Source organism: Aquarana catesbeiana, linkage group LG08, assembly GCF_042186555.1.
Source record: "Aquarana catesbeiana isolate 2022-GZ linkage group LG08, ASM4218655v1, whole genome shotgun sequence".
NCBI lineage: Eukaryota > Metazoa > Chordata > Amphibia > Anura > Ranidae > Aquarana > Aquarana catesbeiana.
The window spans coordinates 283774291-283788756 of record NC_133331.1 but is presented as its reverse complement, the minus strand read 5'-3'; the positions used below and the strand labels follow the sequence as shown (position 1 = coordinate 283788756).

General features: G+C 44.0%; 1 protein-coding gene across 1 annotated transcript in view; it reads right to left on the bottom strand.

Annotated features, from left to right (window-relative positions):
- LOC141104660 (uncharacterized) overlaps positions 1–14466 on the bottom strand; it is a 43461-nt gene that overhangs the window by 22594 nt on the left and 6401 nt on the right. The window lies entirely within an intron of this gene.

Below are 14466 nucleotides of genomic sequence, written 5' to 3'. Positions count from 1 at the left end.
CAGAAAGAGTGCTCGCAGCGCGGCCACGAGGCGTGCTGCGGCTCGATCCTGTGATCGTTATGATCACAGGATCCAGCTGGGCAGAGATCGGGATATGGGCGCTGTGATTGGCCCTCCCGATCACCTGACGGCTCTGTCCAATCACAGCCGTCACAATGTAAACAGAGACGCGTGTCTCTGTGCCAGGTCTCCCCGCCAAGCTCGGTGCGGGGGGAGGGGGGGGGGGGAAGAGGGGGAATCTGCAGTTCTGTGACAGCTCTCTGTGTGAGGATGATTTTACACAGAGAGCTGTTACAGGTCACCCCACAAAGTACACCAAGCACCACTGATATACCCCTGTCCCTAAACACATTTCAGTGTCCAAATAAAAAAATCTGTCTGTCCCCCATCACTGCCAACACCAAATAAACACCGATTTGGGTTATTTTTACCAAAGAAATGTAGCAGCATCATTTTTGGTCAAAATTTCTCAAGAGAAATTACTTATTTGCAAAATTTTAGAACAGAAACTAGGAAAAATCCATTTTTTAAAAAAATTTCTGCCTTTTTTTTATTTGTAGCATAAAAAAATAAAAACCCCAGCGGTGATTAAATAAAAAAAAAAAGCTCTATTTGTGTGAAAAATATGATAAAAATGTAATTTGGGTACAGTGTTGCATGACCGCGCAATTCTCATTCAAAGTGTGACAGCGCTGAAAGCTGAAAATTGATCTGGGAAGGATGGGGGTGAAAGCGGACAGTATTGAAGTGCTTTAAAAAAAAATGGGATATTTATTATAGCAAAAAGTAAAAAAAATTTTTTTTTTCAAAATTGTCGCTCTTATTCTGTTTATAGCGCAAAAAATAAAAACCCCAACGTGATCAAATACCACCAAAAGAAAGCTCTATTTGTGGGAAAAAAAAGGACGTCAATCTTGTTTGGGTACAGCGTCGCACGACCGCGCAATTGTCACTTAAAAATCACGCAGTGCCGTATCGCAAAAAATGGCCTGCTCATTAAGGGGGCAAATCTTCCGGGGCTTAAATGGTTAATTAACCTCCATGGCGGTAATCCCGAGCATGGCTCGGGGGTTAAACTTCAGTACCATTAGACCCCTTTCACACTGGGGCGCTTTGCAGGCGCTACAGCGCTAAAAATAGTGCCTGCAAAGCGCCCTGAAACAGCCGCTGCTGTCTCTCCAATGTGAAAGCCCCGAGGGTTTTCACACTAGAGCGGTGCACTGGGAGTACGCTAAAAAAAGTCCTGCTAGGAGCATCTTTGAAGCGGTGAATACACCGCTCCTAAACCGCTCCTGCCCATTGAAATCAATGGGGCAGCGTGGCTATACCGCTAGTGGGCGAACAGCGCCACTAAAACGACGGCAAAGCGGTGCTAAATATAGCGCCGTTTTACCGCCGACGCCCCCACCGCCCCAGTGTCATAGGGGCCTTAGTGGTAACCATGAGCCACACTCAGGATTGCATCGCAGGATCCTGGTCCAGGTTACTCACCTTGTCACCAGGATCCTGCGATGTCCCCCTGCTGTGTCCTCCACCTGATGCTTTCCGTTCCCTGCGAGCGTTGCAACGCATGGGGGCGGAGCCCGACGGCAAATTCAAAAAGTACAAAAAACATAACACATACGGTACACTGCAATCTTACAGATTACATTTCTGTATGAAATCATTTCACATCCCTTTTGTCCCCAGTGCTTTGTCCAGTGCCCTGCATGCACTTTTATATTATATACTGTATACTGTTCTTTCTACCTGGAAAGTGGAGATTGTCCATGGCAACCAAAAAGTGTCCCTTTATGTCAAAAGTGGTTTTAGACCAGCTAGAAAATAGCGATAGTAAATTTGAACATTTACAGAATTCAGCGATAGTGAATTGTGGGGAAATTAATTTAATTATTATATTATTATTATTTTTTTATAATTATTTATAGTTATTTATTATATCAGAATTTAAGATTTCGTGTTTCAAACTTTATCATACCCGGTGTTCTGTCGGAGAACAGAAGGGCACTCCAGCTGAGTTGCCGATCAGCTGGAGTGACGTCACCATAGCGCATGCGCACATCGTAGGAGCCTTTTTTTTGACGGGAGATACTACCATTTCTCGGCCACAATTTAATGCTATGCAAACAGCGGAGGGACATCGTATTTGTCATATTGTGCCTCGCTGTTGCGCCGCGGCTTAATGCCCCGTACACACGGTCGGATTTTCCGATGGAAAATGTCCGATCGGAGCGTGTTGTCGGAAATTCCGACCGTGTGTGGGCTCCATCGGACATTTTCCATCGGATTTTCCGACACACAAAGTTGGAGAGAAGGAGATAAAATTTTCCGACAACAAAATCCGTTGTCGGAAATTCCGATCGTGTGTACACAAATCCGACGGACAAAGTGCCACGCATGCTCAGAATAAATAAAGAGATGAAAGCTATTGGCCACTGCCCCGTTTATAGTCCCGACGTACGTGTTTTACGTCACCGCGTTTAGGACGATCGGATTTTCCGACAACTTTGTGTGACCGTGTGTAGACAAAACAAGTTTGAGCCAACATCCGTCGGAAAAAATCCTAGGATTTTGTTGTCGGAATGTCCGAACAAAGTCCGACCGTGTGTACGCCCTATTAGAGCGAGGCACAATCTGACATCCACGGTGTCCCTCCGCTCTTTGCATACCTTTCAGTTGTGGCCGTGAAATGGTATCGCCCGTCGAAAAAACCCTCCTGCAATGTGCGCATGCGCTATGGTGACGTCACTCCAGCTGATTGGTAACTTAGCTGGATCGCCCTTCCGTTCTGCGAATGCGCGGGCACTTTTCGACAGAGGGCACAAACTGATAGAACACTGGGATGCCTACTAGACTCTTGTTTGGACAGATTTAAGTGAGTTATTACTAAGAATTACAATCCTACAATATAAAACGCCAAATTTCTATGCAAAACAATGTGCCCCTTTGAGATAAAAAAAAATCTGACATAATCAGACCGCCAGGGAGGTTAAAAATTCAAATATAATACAATTGTATATAAAAATATTAATATTTTTTTAAAAACTGTCATTTTCGGTATCGGTTATTGGCCTAGTGCATCCTTCATTTTCGGTACCAAAATTTCCATTCTGTGCACCCCTAATATAAATGTATAATAACAGTGTGTGACTGTGGGGGGACATTAGAGTGTAAGCTCCTCTGGTACAGAGAATGATGTGATTGGTTCAGTTTTCTCTGTACAGCACTGCGGTATATGTCAGAGCTATATAAATGTATAATAACAGTGTGTGATTGTGGGGGAACATTAGAGTGTAAGCTCCTCTGGTACAGAGAATGATGTGACTGGCTCAGTTTTCTCTCTACAGCACTGCAGTATATGTCAGAGCTATATAAATGTATAATATTAGTGTGTGACTGTGGGGGGACATTAGAGTGTAAGCTCCTCTGGTACAGAGAATGATGTGACTGGCTCAGTTTTCTCTCTACAGCACTGCAGTATATGTCAGAGCTATATAAATGTATAATATTAGTGTGTGACTGTGGGGGGGACATTAGAGTGTAAGCTCCTCTGGTACAGAGAATGATGTGATTGGTTCAGTGTTCTCTGTACAGCACTGCGTTATATGTCAGAGCTATATAAATATATAATAACAGTGTGTGACTGTGGGGGGACATTAGAGTGTAAGCTCCTCTGGTACAGAGACGGATGTGACTGGCTCAGTGTTCTCTCTACAGCACTGCGGTATATGTCAGAGCTATATAAATGTATAATAATAGTGTGTGACTGTGGGGGGAACATTAGAGTGTAAGCTCCTCTGGTACAGAGAATGATGTGATTGGTTCAGTGTTCTCTGTACAGCGCTGCGGTATATGTCAGAGCTATATAAATGTATAATAATAATAATAATAGTGTGTGACTGTAGGGAGGTCTGAGGTGAGTCTCTGTGGAGAGTAGAATCTGCCCGGTGACTGTGTTCACTCCCTGTGATTGGTTCCTGTGAAAAAAGTGCTGTGAATGGTAGTTGAGAGGTCTGAGGTGATTCTCTGTTAAGATCACAATCTGCCTGGTGACTGTAATCTCATCGTGTGATTGGTTGGTGTGAAGGGAGTGCAGCCAATGGCAGTGGAGGAAGTGTGAAGCGGGAACTCTGAGGTGATGGCTGTGAGGTGTCCGGCTCTCCTCGGCTCTCCTATGACTGAATCCTCCATTTTGTTTTACATTGGTGACAGAAGTGACGGTGGAATGGGTTCTGTTTTCTGTCACAGGAAATGTGGTAAAGGTAAAATAATATCAGAGTCACATTTTTATATCCCTCTATATGTATATGTAGTGTCTGCTGGAGATAAAAGACGTCACAGTGACTATGGAGGAAGAGGACGGACATGACGGGGGGGTTACTGCTCATACTACCAATTTATATTCCATATTAATAATTTTCACCTGCAAATTCTATAACCAGGAATGCATGAAATAGTAAACGATATTCAGCTATCAGATCTAGTCTCTTCTGGAGATTTACACTGCAATGCAGAAAGGTCCTCATTGTGTTTCCTCAATAATATCCGAACCCTGGTAGAGATATTCCTTTACATCCCCAAAGCACATTGTTCTCTCAGCAGAGTCCACATCACTAAACACTCTCTGCACCCTTCGTCTATTAGTCCCCTTTCACACTGAGGCGAGGGCTTAGTCGTTGGTAAAACGGCACTATTTTTAGTGCCGCTTTACCGTCGTTTTAGCGACGGTATTCGGCTGCTAGTGGGGGCAGTTTTACCCCCCTGCTAGCAGCCGAGAAAGGGTTAAAGCCACCGCAAAGCGCTGCTGCAGCAGCGCTATGCCGGCGGTATAGCTGCGCTGCTCCATTGATTTCAATGGGCAGGAGCGGTGTATACACCGCTCCTTCACCGCTCCAAAGATGCTGCTAGCAGGACTTTTTTTAGTGTCCTGCCAGCGCACCGCTCCAGTGTGAAAGCCCTTGGGGCTTTCACATTGGAGACACAGCAGCGGCTCTTTCAGGGCGCTTTGCAGGCGCCCCAGTGTGAAAGGGGTCTCATACTTCTTTTCCAAATATCTGTACTTTAACCCTTTCATGACTAAGCCTATTATTATTTATAGTTATTTATTATATCAGAATTTAAGATTTCGTGTTTCAAACTTTATCATACCCGGTGTTCTGTCGGAGAACAGAAGGGCACTCCAGCTGAGTTGCCGATCAGCTGGAGTGACGTCACCATAGCGCATGCGCACATCGTAGGAGCCTTTTTTTTGACGGGAGATACTACCATTTCTCGGCCACAATTTAATGCTATGCAAACAGTGGAGGGACATCGTATTTGTCATATTGTGCCTCGCTGTTGCGCCGCGGCTTAATGCCCCGTACACACGGTCGGATTTTCCGATGGAAAATGTCCGATCGGAGCGTGTTGTCGGAAATTCCGACCGTGTGTGGGCTCCATCGGACATTTTCCATCGGATTTTCCGACACACAAAGTTGGAGAGCAGGAGATAAAATTTTCCGACAACAAAATCCGTTGTCGGAAATTCCGATCGTGTGTACACAAATCCGACGGACAAAGTGCCACGCATGCTCAGAATAAATAAAGAGATGAAAGCTATTGGCCACTGCCCCGTCTATAGTCCCGACGTACGTGTTTTACGTCACCGCGTTTAGGACGATCGGATTTTCCGACAACTTTGTGTGACCGTGTGTAGACAAAACAAGTTTGAGCCAACATCCGTCGGAAAAAATCCTAGGATTTTGTTGTCGGAATGTCCGAACAAAGTCCGACCGTGTGTACGCCCTATTAGAGCGAGGCACAATCTGACATCCACGGTGTCCCTCCGCTCTTTGCATACCTTTCAGTTGTGGCCGTGAAATGGTATCGCCCGTCGAAAAAAACCCTCCTACAATGTGCGCATGCGCTATGGTGACGTCACTCCAGCTGATTGGCAACTTAGCTGGATCGCCCTTCCGTTCTGCGAATGCGCGGGCACTTTGCGACGGAGAGCACAAACCGATAGAACAGGATGCCTACTAGACTCTTGTTTGGACAGATTTAAGTGAGTTATTACTAAGAATTACAATCCTACAATATAAAACGCCAAATTTCTATATAAAACAATGTGCCCCTTTGAGATAAAAAAAAATCTGACATAATCAGACCGCCAGGGAGGTAAAAAATTCAAATATAATACAACTGTATATAAAAATATGAATATTTTTTTAAAAACTGTCATTTTCGGTATCGGTTATTGGCCTAGTGCATCCTTCATTTTCGGTACCAAAATTTCCATTCTGTGCACCCCTAATATAAATGTATAATAATAGTGTGTGACTGTGGGGGGGACATTAGAGTGTAAGCTCCTCTGGTACAGAGAATGATGTGATTGGTTCAGTTTTCTCTGTACAGCACTGCGGTACATGTCAGAGCTATATAAATGTATAATAATAGTGTGTGACTGTGGGTGTGGGGGGGACATTAGAGTGTAAGCTCCTCTGGTACAGAGAATGATGTGATTGGTTCAGTTTTCTCTCTACAGCACTGCAGTATATGTCAGAGCTATATAAATGTATAATATTAGTATGTGACTGTGGGGGGACATTAGAGTGTAAGCTCCTCTGGTACAGAGAATGATGTGAAAATGATGTGATTGGTTCAGTTTTCTCTGTACAGCACTGCGGTATATGTCAGAGCTATATAAATGTATAATAACAGTGTGTGACTGTGGGGGGGACATTAGAGTGTAAGCTCTTCTGGTACAGAGAATGATGTGATTGGTTCAGTGTTCTCTGTACAGTATTGCGGTATATGTCAGAGCTATATAAATGTATAATAATAGTGTGTGACTGTGTTCTCTGTACAGCACTGCGGTATATGTCAGAGCTATATAAATGTATAATAACAGTGTGTGACTGTGGGGGGACATTAGAGTGTAAGCTCTTCTGGTACAGAGACGGATGTGACTGGCTCAGTGTTCTCTGTACAGCACTGCGGTATATGTCAGAGCTATATAAATGTATAATAACAGTGTGTGACTGTGGGGGGACATTAGAGTGTAAGCTCCTCTGGTACAGAGACGGATGTGACTGGCTCAGTGTTCTCTGTACAGCACTGCGGTATATGTCAGAGCTATATAAATGTATAATAACAGTGTGTGACTGTGGGGGGACATTAGAGTGTAAGCTCTTCTGGTACAGAGACGGATGTGACTGGCTCAGTGTTCTCTCTACAGCACTGCGGTATATGTCAGAGCTATATAAATGTATAATAATAGTGTGTGACTGTGGGGGGGGGGGACATTAGAGTGTAAGCTCCTCTGGTACAGAGAATGATGTGATTGGTTCAGTGTTCTCTGTACAGCACTGCGGTATATGTCAGAGCTATATAAATGTATAATAATAATAATAATAGTGTGTGACTGTAGGGAGGTCTGAGGTGAGTCTCTGTGGAGAGTAGAATCTGCCCGGTGACTGTGTTCACTCCCTGTGATTGGTTCCTGTGAAAAAAGTGCTGTGAATGGTAGTTGAGAGGTCTGAGGTGATTCTCTGTTAAGATCACAATCTGCCTGGTGACTGTGATCTCATGGTGTGATTGGTTGGTGTGAAGGGAGTGCAGCCAATGGCAGTGGAGGAAGTGTGAAGCGGGAACTCTGAGGTGATGGCTGTGAGGTGTCCGGCTCTCCTCGGCTCTTCTATGACTGAATCCTCCATTTTGTTTTACATTGGTGACAGAAGTGACGGTGGAATGGATTCTGTTTTCTGTCACAGGAAATGAGGTAAAGGTAAAATAATATCAGTCACATTTTTATATCCCTCTATATGTATATGTAGTGTCTGCTGGAGATAAAAGACGTCACAGTGACTATGGAGGAAGAGGACGGACATGACGGGGGGATTACTGCTCATACTACCAATTTATATTCCATATTAATAATTTTCACCTGCAAATTCTATAACCAGGAATGCATGAAATAGTAAACGATATTCAGCTATCAGATCTAGTCTCTTCTGGAGATTTACACTGCAATGCAGAAAGGTCCTCATTGTGTTTCCTCAATAATATCCGAACCCTGGTAGAGATATTCCTTTACATCCCCAAAGCACATTGTTCTCTCAGCAGAGTCCACATCACTAAACACTCTCTGCACCCTTCGTCTATTAGTCCCCTTTCACACTGAGGCGAGGGCTTAGTCGTCGGTAAAACGGCACTATTTTTAGCGCCGCTTTACCGTCGTTTTAGCGACGGTATTCGGCTGCTAGTGGGGGCAGTTTTACCCCCCTGCTAGCGGCCGAGAAAGGGTTACAGCAGCGCTATGCCGGCGGTATAGCTGCGCTGCTCCATTGATTTCAATGGGCAGGAGCGGTGTATACACCGCTCCTTCACCGCTCCAAAGATGCTGCTAGCAGGACTTTTTTTAGTGTCCTGCCAGCGCACCGCTCCAGTGTGAAAGCCCTCGAGGCTTTCACACTGGAGACACAGCAGCGGCTCTTTCAGGGCGCTTTGCAGGTGCTATTTTTAGCGCTGTAGCGCCTGCAAAGCGCCCCAGTGTGAAAGGGGTCTCATACTTCTTTTACAAATATCTGTACTTTAACCCTTTCATGACTAAGCCTATTTTTGAATTTTGGTGTTTACAAGTTAAAATCCATATTTTTTGCTAGAAAATTACTTAGAACCCCCAAACATTATATATATTTTTTAGCAGAGAATCTAGAGAATAAAATGGAGAATGTTGCAATATTTTATATCACACGGTATTTGTGCAGAGGTGTTTTAAACGCAAATTTTTGGAAAAGGGACACTTCCATGAATTTTAAAAAATCCAAACAGTAAAGTTACCCCAATTTTTTTGTATAATGTGAAAGATGATGTTACACCGAGTAAATAGATACCAAACATATCATGCTTTATAATTGCACGCACTCGTGGAATGGCGACAAACTATGGTAGCTATGAATTTCCATAGGCGACGCTTTAAATTTTTTTTATGGTTACCAGGTTAGAGTTACAGAGGAGGTCTAGTGCTAGAATTATTGCCCTCGCTCTGACGATCGCGGTGATACCTCACATGTGTGATTTGAACACCATTTACATATGCGTGCGCGACTTCCATATGCGTTTTCTTCGCTGCGCGAGCTCACGGGGACAGGGGTGCTTTAAAAAAAAAAAATTTATTTTATTTATTTATTTATTTATTTTTTATACTTCTAAATTGTTTTTTAAAAAAATGTTTTTTTTTTTTACTTTTATTGCTGTCACAAGGAATGTAAACATCCCTTGTGACAGTAATAGGTGGTGACAGGTACTCTTTATGGAGGGATGGGGGGTCTAAAAGACACTTCAAAGTATTCAAATCGCCGAAAAGGGGGATTCTGAATACTGTGTATTTTTTTAAATTCGGCGCCATTGGCAGCTGAGTAAACGGGAAGTGACGTCATGACGTCGCTTCCGCGTTTACATTGAGAAGGCTGGAACGAAGCCACCCACAGCTTCGTTCCAGGCCGCCCACACCCGCCGGAGGCACCCGATTGGACACCGGGCCTCCCGATCGCACGGGAGGCCCGGTAAGAGCAGCGGGAGGGGGGGATGTCCCTTTTTTTTAGCCGCATCGGTTGTTATATACGGATAGCCGATCACCCGCTCTAAACAACGGTACCGGGATAATGCCTGCAGCTGCGGGCATCATCCCGGTATAACCCCCGAAAGCCGAGTACGCATATCTGCGTACGGTCGGGGGGAAGGGGATAATCTCTAGAAACTCCATCCCTTCCACACAGTGGGGTTGATTTGCTAAAACTGGAGGGTATAAAATTTGGTGCAGCTGTGCATTATAGCCAATCAGAGCATAACTTCACCTTGTTCATTTAAAAGAGAAGTATGTTTTTTTTTTCAGATTCATACTTACAGTACCTAGGTGGACGCTACATCCGTTCCCTGCGACTGAGAACCAAGCAATCAAACACTGCCGATCGCTTGGTTCTCAAGGCTCCCTGAGCAGTGAGCTGGCGACTGTCAGTCTCGCTGAGGGGCTGATCCAGGCATGTGAGCAGACCCTGCCCATATGGTCACGATCTTGGTCAGGCCTGGATCGGCTCTCTGGCGCCAGCCGACAGCGGGCTTCCGCCTGCTGTCTGCTGAAAACGGGTCACAGGAGTGCAGAATGAATAAGATTTGGCTGTACTTCTCCTTTAAGCTTTAACAAATAAAAGAAAATGGAAGCTGATTGTTATCTATCCAGAGCTGCACCAGATTTTGTACCCTCCAGTTATAGCAAATCGCCAAAAAAAAAGGGGGGGGGAGGGGAGTGTGGGACTTTAAATGAGGCACAATATTTGTGCCTCCATCCCGGATGCAAGTACATAAAAAGGGAGTGTGGGACTTTAAATGAGGCAATTGACTTGTGGAGGTAGAGTATATAGTAATCATTTTTTATTTGTAACAATAGTATAAAAGTATTTTCATATATATACATGCACAATGGCATAAACATAATGGATACATATACATTAGCTTGGCAGCACATAAAAGATAGCAAATGTTAATAAATATACTACAAGAGGTCTCATATTGGCAGGCATTAGTACATCATATGCAAAAGAGCTGCTATAAGATAGATACACATACAAATTGATAATTACATAGTACTCAATGGATTTTGGATGTATAAAAAGTATATATGGGCCAGTAAGTAATGAGCCAGAGTTGTCTAAGCACCCCATGGAAACTCGACGCGTTTCATTACTTACTGGCCCATATATACTTTTTATGCATCCAAAATCCATTGAGTACTATGTAATTATCAATGTGTATGCGTACCTATCTTATGGCGGCTCTTTTGCATATGATGTACTACTGCACTATGCCTGCCAATATGAAACCTCTTGTAGTATATTTATTAACATTTGCTATCTTTTATGTGCTGCCAAGCTAATGTATATGTATAACATTATGTTTATGCCATTGTGCATATATATATATGAAAATACTTTTATACTATTGTTACAAATAAAAAATGATTACTATATACTCTACCTCCACAAGTCAATTGCCTCATTTAAAGTCCCACCCTCCCTTTTTATGCAGTTATAGCAAATCAACCCCAATAACTTTTACAGCAGCTCCCTCCTTCCTCGTCATCAATACTATGATCTCTGTCTGCTTTCCTCCACCATCCACACTACATTTGACAGCTCTCCTCCACCATCCACACTACATTCTCCGACAGCTCTCCTCCACCATCCACACTACATTCTCCGACAGCTCTCCTCCACCATCCACACTACATTCTCTGACAGCTCTCCTCCCACCATCCACACTACATTCTCCGACAGCTCTCCTCCACCATCCACACTACATTCTCCGACAGCTCTCCTCCACCATCCACACTACATTCTCCGACAGCTCTCCTCCACCATCCACACTACATTCTCTGACAGCTCTCCTCCCACCATCCACACTACATTCTCCGACAGCTCTCCTCCACCATCCACACTACATTCTCCGACAGCTCTCCTCCACCATCCACACTACATTCTCCGACAGCTCTCCTCCCACCATCCACACTACATTCTCCGACAGCTCTCCTCCACCATCCACACTACATTCTCCGACAGCTCTCCTCCCACCATCCACACTACATTCTCTGACAGATCTCCTCCACCATCCACACTACATTCTCCGACAACTCTCCCCCCACCATCCACACTACATTCTCCGACAGCTCTCCTCCACCATCCACACTACATTCCCCAACAGCTCTCCCCCCACCATCCAACCTATATTCTCTGACAATGCTCCTCCACCATCCACACAACATTCTCTGACAGCTCTCCTCCACCATCCACACTACAATCTCCGACAGCTCTCCACCATCTACACTACATTCTCCAACAGCTCTCCTCCCACCAGCCACACTACATTCTCCAACAGCTCTCCTCCACCATCCACACTACATTTTCCGACAGCTCCCCTCCACCATCCACACTACATTCTCCGACAGATCTCCTCCATCATCCGCACTATATTCTCCGACAGCTCTCCTCCACCATCCACACTACATTCTCCGACAGCTCTCCTCCACCATCCACACTACATTCTCTGACAGCTCTCCTCCACCATCCACACTACATTCTCCGACAGCTCTCCTCCATCATCCACACTACATTCTCCAACAGCTCTCCTCTATCATCCACACTACATCTGAGATCTGATCTGAAATGAAGGGGAGATCTGAAATGAGGGGAAGATCTGAAATGAGGGGAAGATCTGAAATGAAGGGAAGATCTGAAATGAAGGGAAGATCTGAAATGAGGGGGAGATCTGAAATGAAGGGAAGATCTGAAATGAAGGGAAGATCTGAAATGAAGGGGAAGATCTGAAATGAAGGGGAAGATCTGAAATGAAGGGAAGATCTGAAATGAAGGGAAGATCTGAAATGAGGGGAAGATCTGAAATGAGGGGAAGATCTGAGGGGAACATCTGAAATGAAGGGAAGATCTGAAATGAAGGGAAGATCTGAAATGAGGGGAAGATCTGAAATGAGGGGAAGATCTGAAATGAGGGGAAGATCTGAAATGAGGGGGAGTTCTGAAATGAGGGGAAGATCTGAAATGAGGGGAAGATCTGAGGGGAAGCTCTGAAATGAGGGGAAGATCTAAAGTGAGGGGAAGCTCTGCTGATTTCTATCATCTAATCATGTACAAAAAAAATGTTTTTTATTTTCCTTGCATGCCCCCCTCAGATCTACAGTGACTGCACTTTCAAGTGCACTTGCAGTGCAAAGTGGATTTACTTTTATTAAATCAACCCCATTGTGCGGTGTGTGTGTTCTCTGGTGTGTAACAAGGATTCCTTTCTGTGTGAAAGATTTTCCGCACTCTGAATATGGAGAAGGATGCTCCCTCGTATGACTTAACCACTTCCGGACCGCCGCACGCCGATATACGTCCTTACTCTGAAGGGGGATATCGTTGTTATGGCAGCAGCTAGCTCCCATAACCCCGGTACCCTGGTGTTCGGCAGGCGGTCCGGTTTCCAATAAGAGTGGTCTCTGCGGCGGATTCGCCGCGAGATCACTTTTAAAAGCTGTGGCAGGAGAGGGCCCTCCGCTGCTTAACCGAAGCCATCGGCAGCGGTGGAGGCGATCAGATCTTCACCCTTGCTGGGTATGGAGAAGAGTGAAAGGGAAGATGGCCCCCACCCGTCTCCATAATAATGCAGAGCGGAAGCGACGTCATAACGTCACTTCCGCCTATAGCTTTTAAAGGGCCATTTTTTTATTTATTTTTTTTAAATGACAATTTTTTTGTTTTTAATTGCGTTTAAGTGTAAATATGAGATCGGAGGTCTTTTTGACCCCAGATCTCATATTTAGGAGGTCCTGTCATGCTTTTTTTCTATTACAAGGTATGTTTACAGTCTTTATAATAGGAATAAAAGTGACACTTTTTTTTAAAAAACAGTGTAAAAATAAAATAAAAAAGGTAAAATAAATAAAGGCCAGTCCACACCATAGAAACGCGGATGCGATATGCATGTGCTTTTCTGCATGTGCGTTTTTGATGCGTTCCAGTGCGTGTTTGATGCGTTTTTAATGCAGTCCAGTGCTTTTTTTCCCCCCTCTTTTCTCTTAACCTTAAATAAGGACAAGTGTTTCACAGTGCGTTTTTGGTGCATTTAGGTGCATTCCGGTGCATTCTTGATGCGTTTTACAGGGTTCCAGTACAGTCCAGCGCAGAAAAAATGCAGCATGTTCTACTTTTTATGTCCTTTTTTTTTTCTGGAACTGGAACGCACTGGAACTGCAAGCACTGGTGTGAACTATGCCATTGAAAACCATATAACCTACTTTCATTTTTATACAGAAAAAAAATGCACTGGACTGCATGTGGTGTGAACTGGCCCTAAGAAAAAAATTTTTAAATTTTAAACGCTCCCCGTTCTGTCGAGCTCGCGTGCAGAAGCGAACGCACACGTGAGTAGCGCCTGCATATGAAAACGGTGTTCAAACCACACATGTGAGGTATCGCAGCAATCGGTAGAGCGAGCGCCCTAAATCTAGCCATAGACCTCCTCTGTAACTTAAAACATGCAACCTGCAGAATTTTTTAAACGTCGCCTATGGAGATTTTTGAGGGTAAAAGTTTGTTGCCATTCCACGAGCGGGCGCAATTTTGAAGCGTGACATGTTGGGTATCAATTTACTCGGCGCAACATTATCTTTCACAATATAAAAAAAAAATTGGGCTAACTTTACTGATTTCTTTTTTTTTAATTCAAAAAAAGTGTATTTTTTCCAAATAAAAGTGTGCTTGTAAGACCGCTGCGCAAATACGGTGTGATAGAAAGTATTGCAACGACCGCCATTTTATTCTCTAGGGTGTTTGAAAAAAAAAAATGTATTATGTTTGGAGGTTCTAAGAAATTTTCTAGCAAAAAAAAACTGTTTTTAACTTGTAAACAACAAATCTTAGAAAGAGGCTCGGT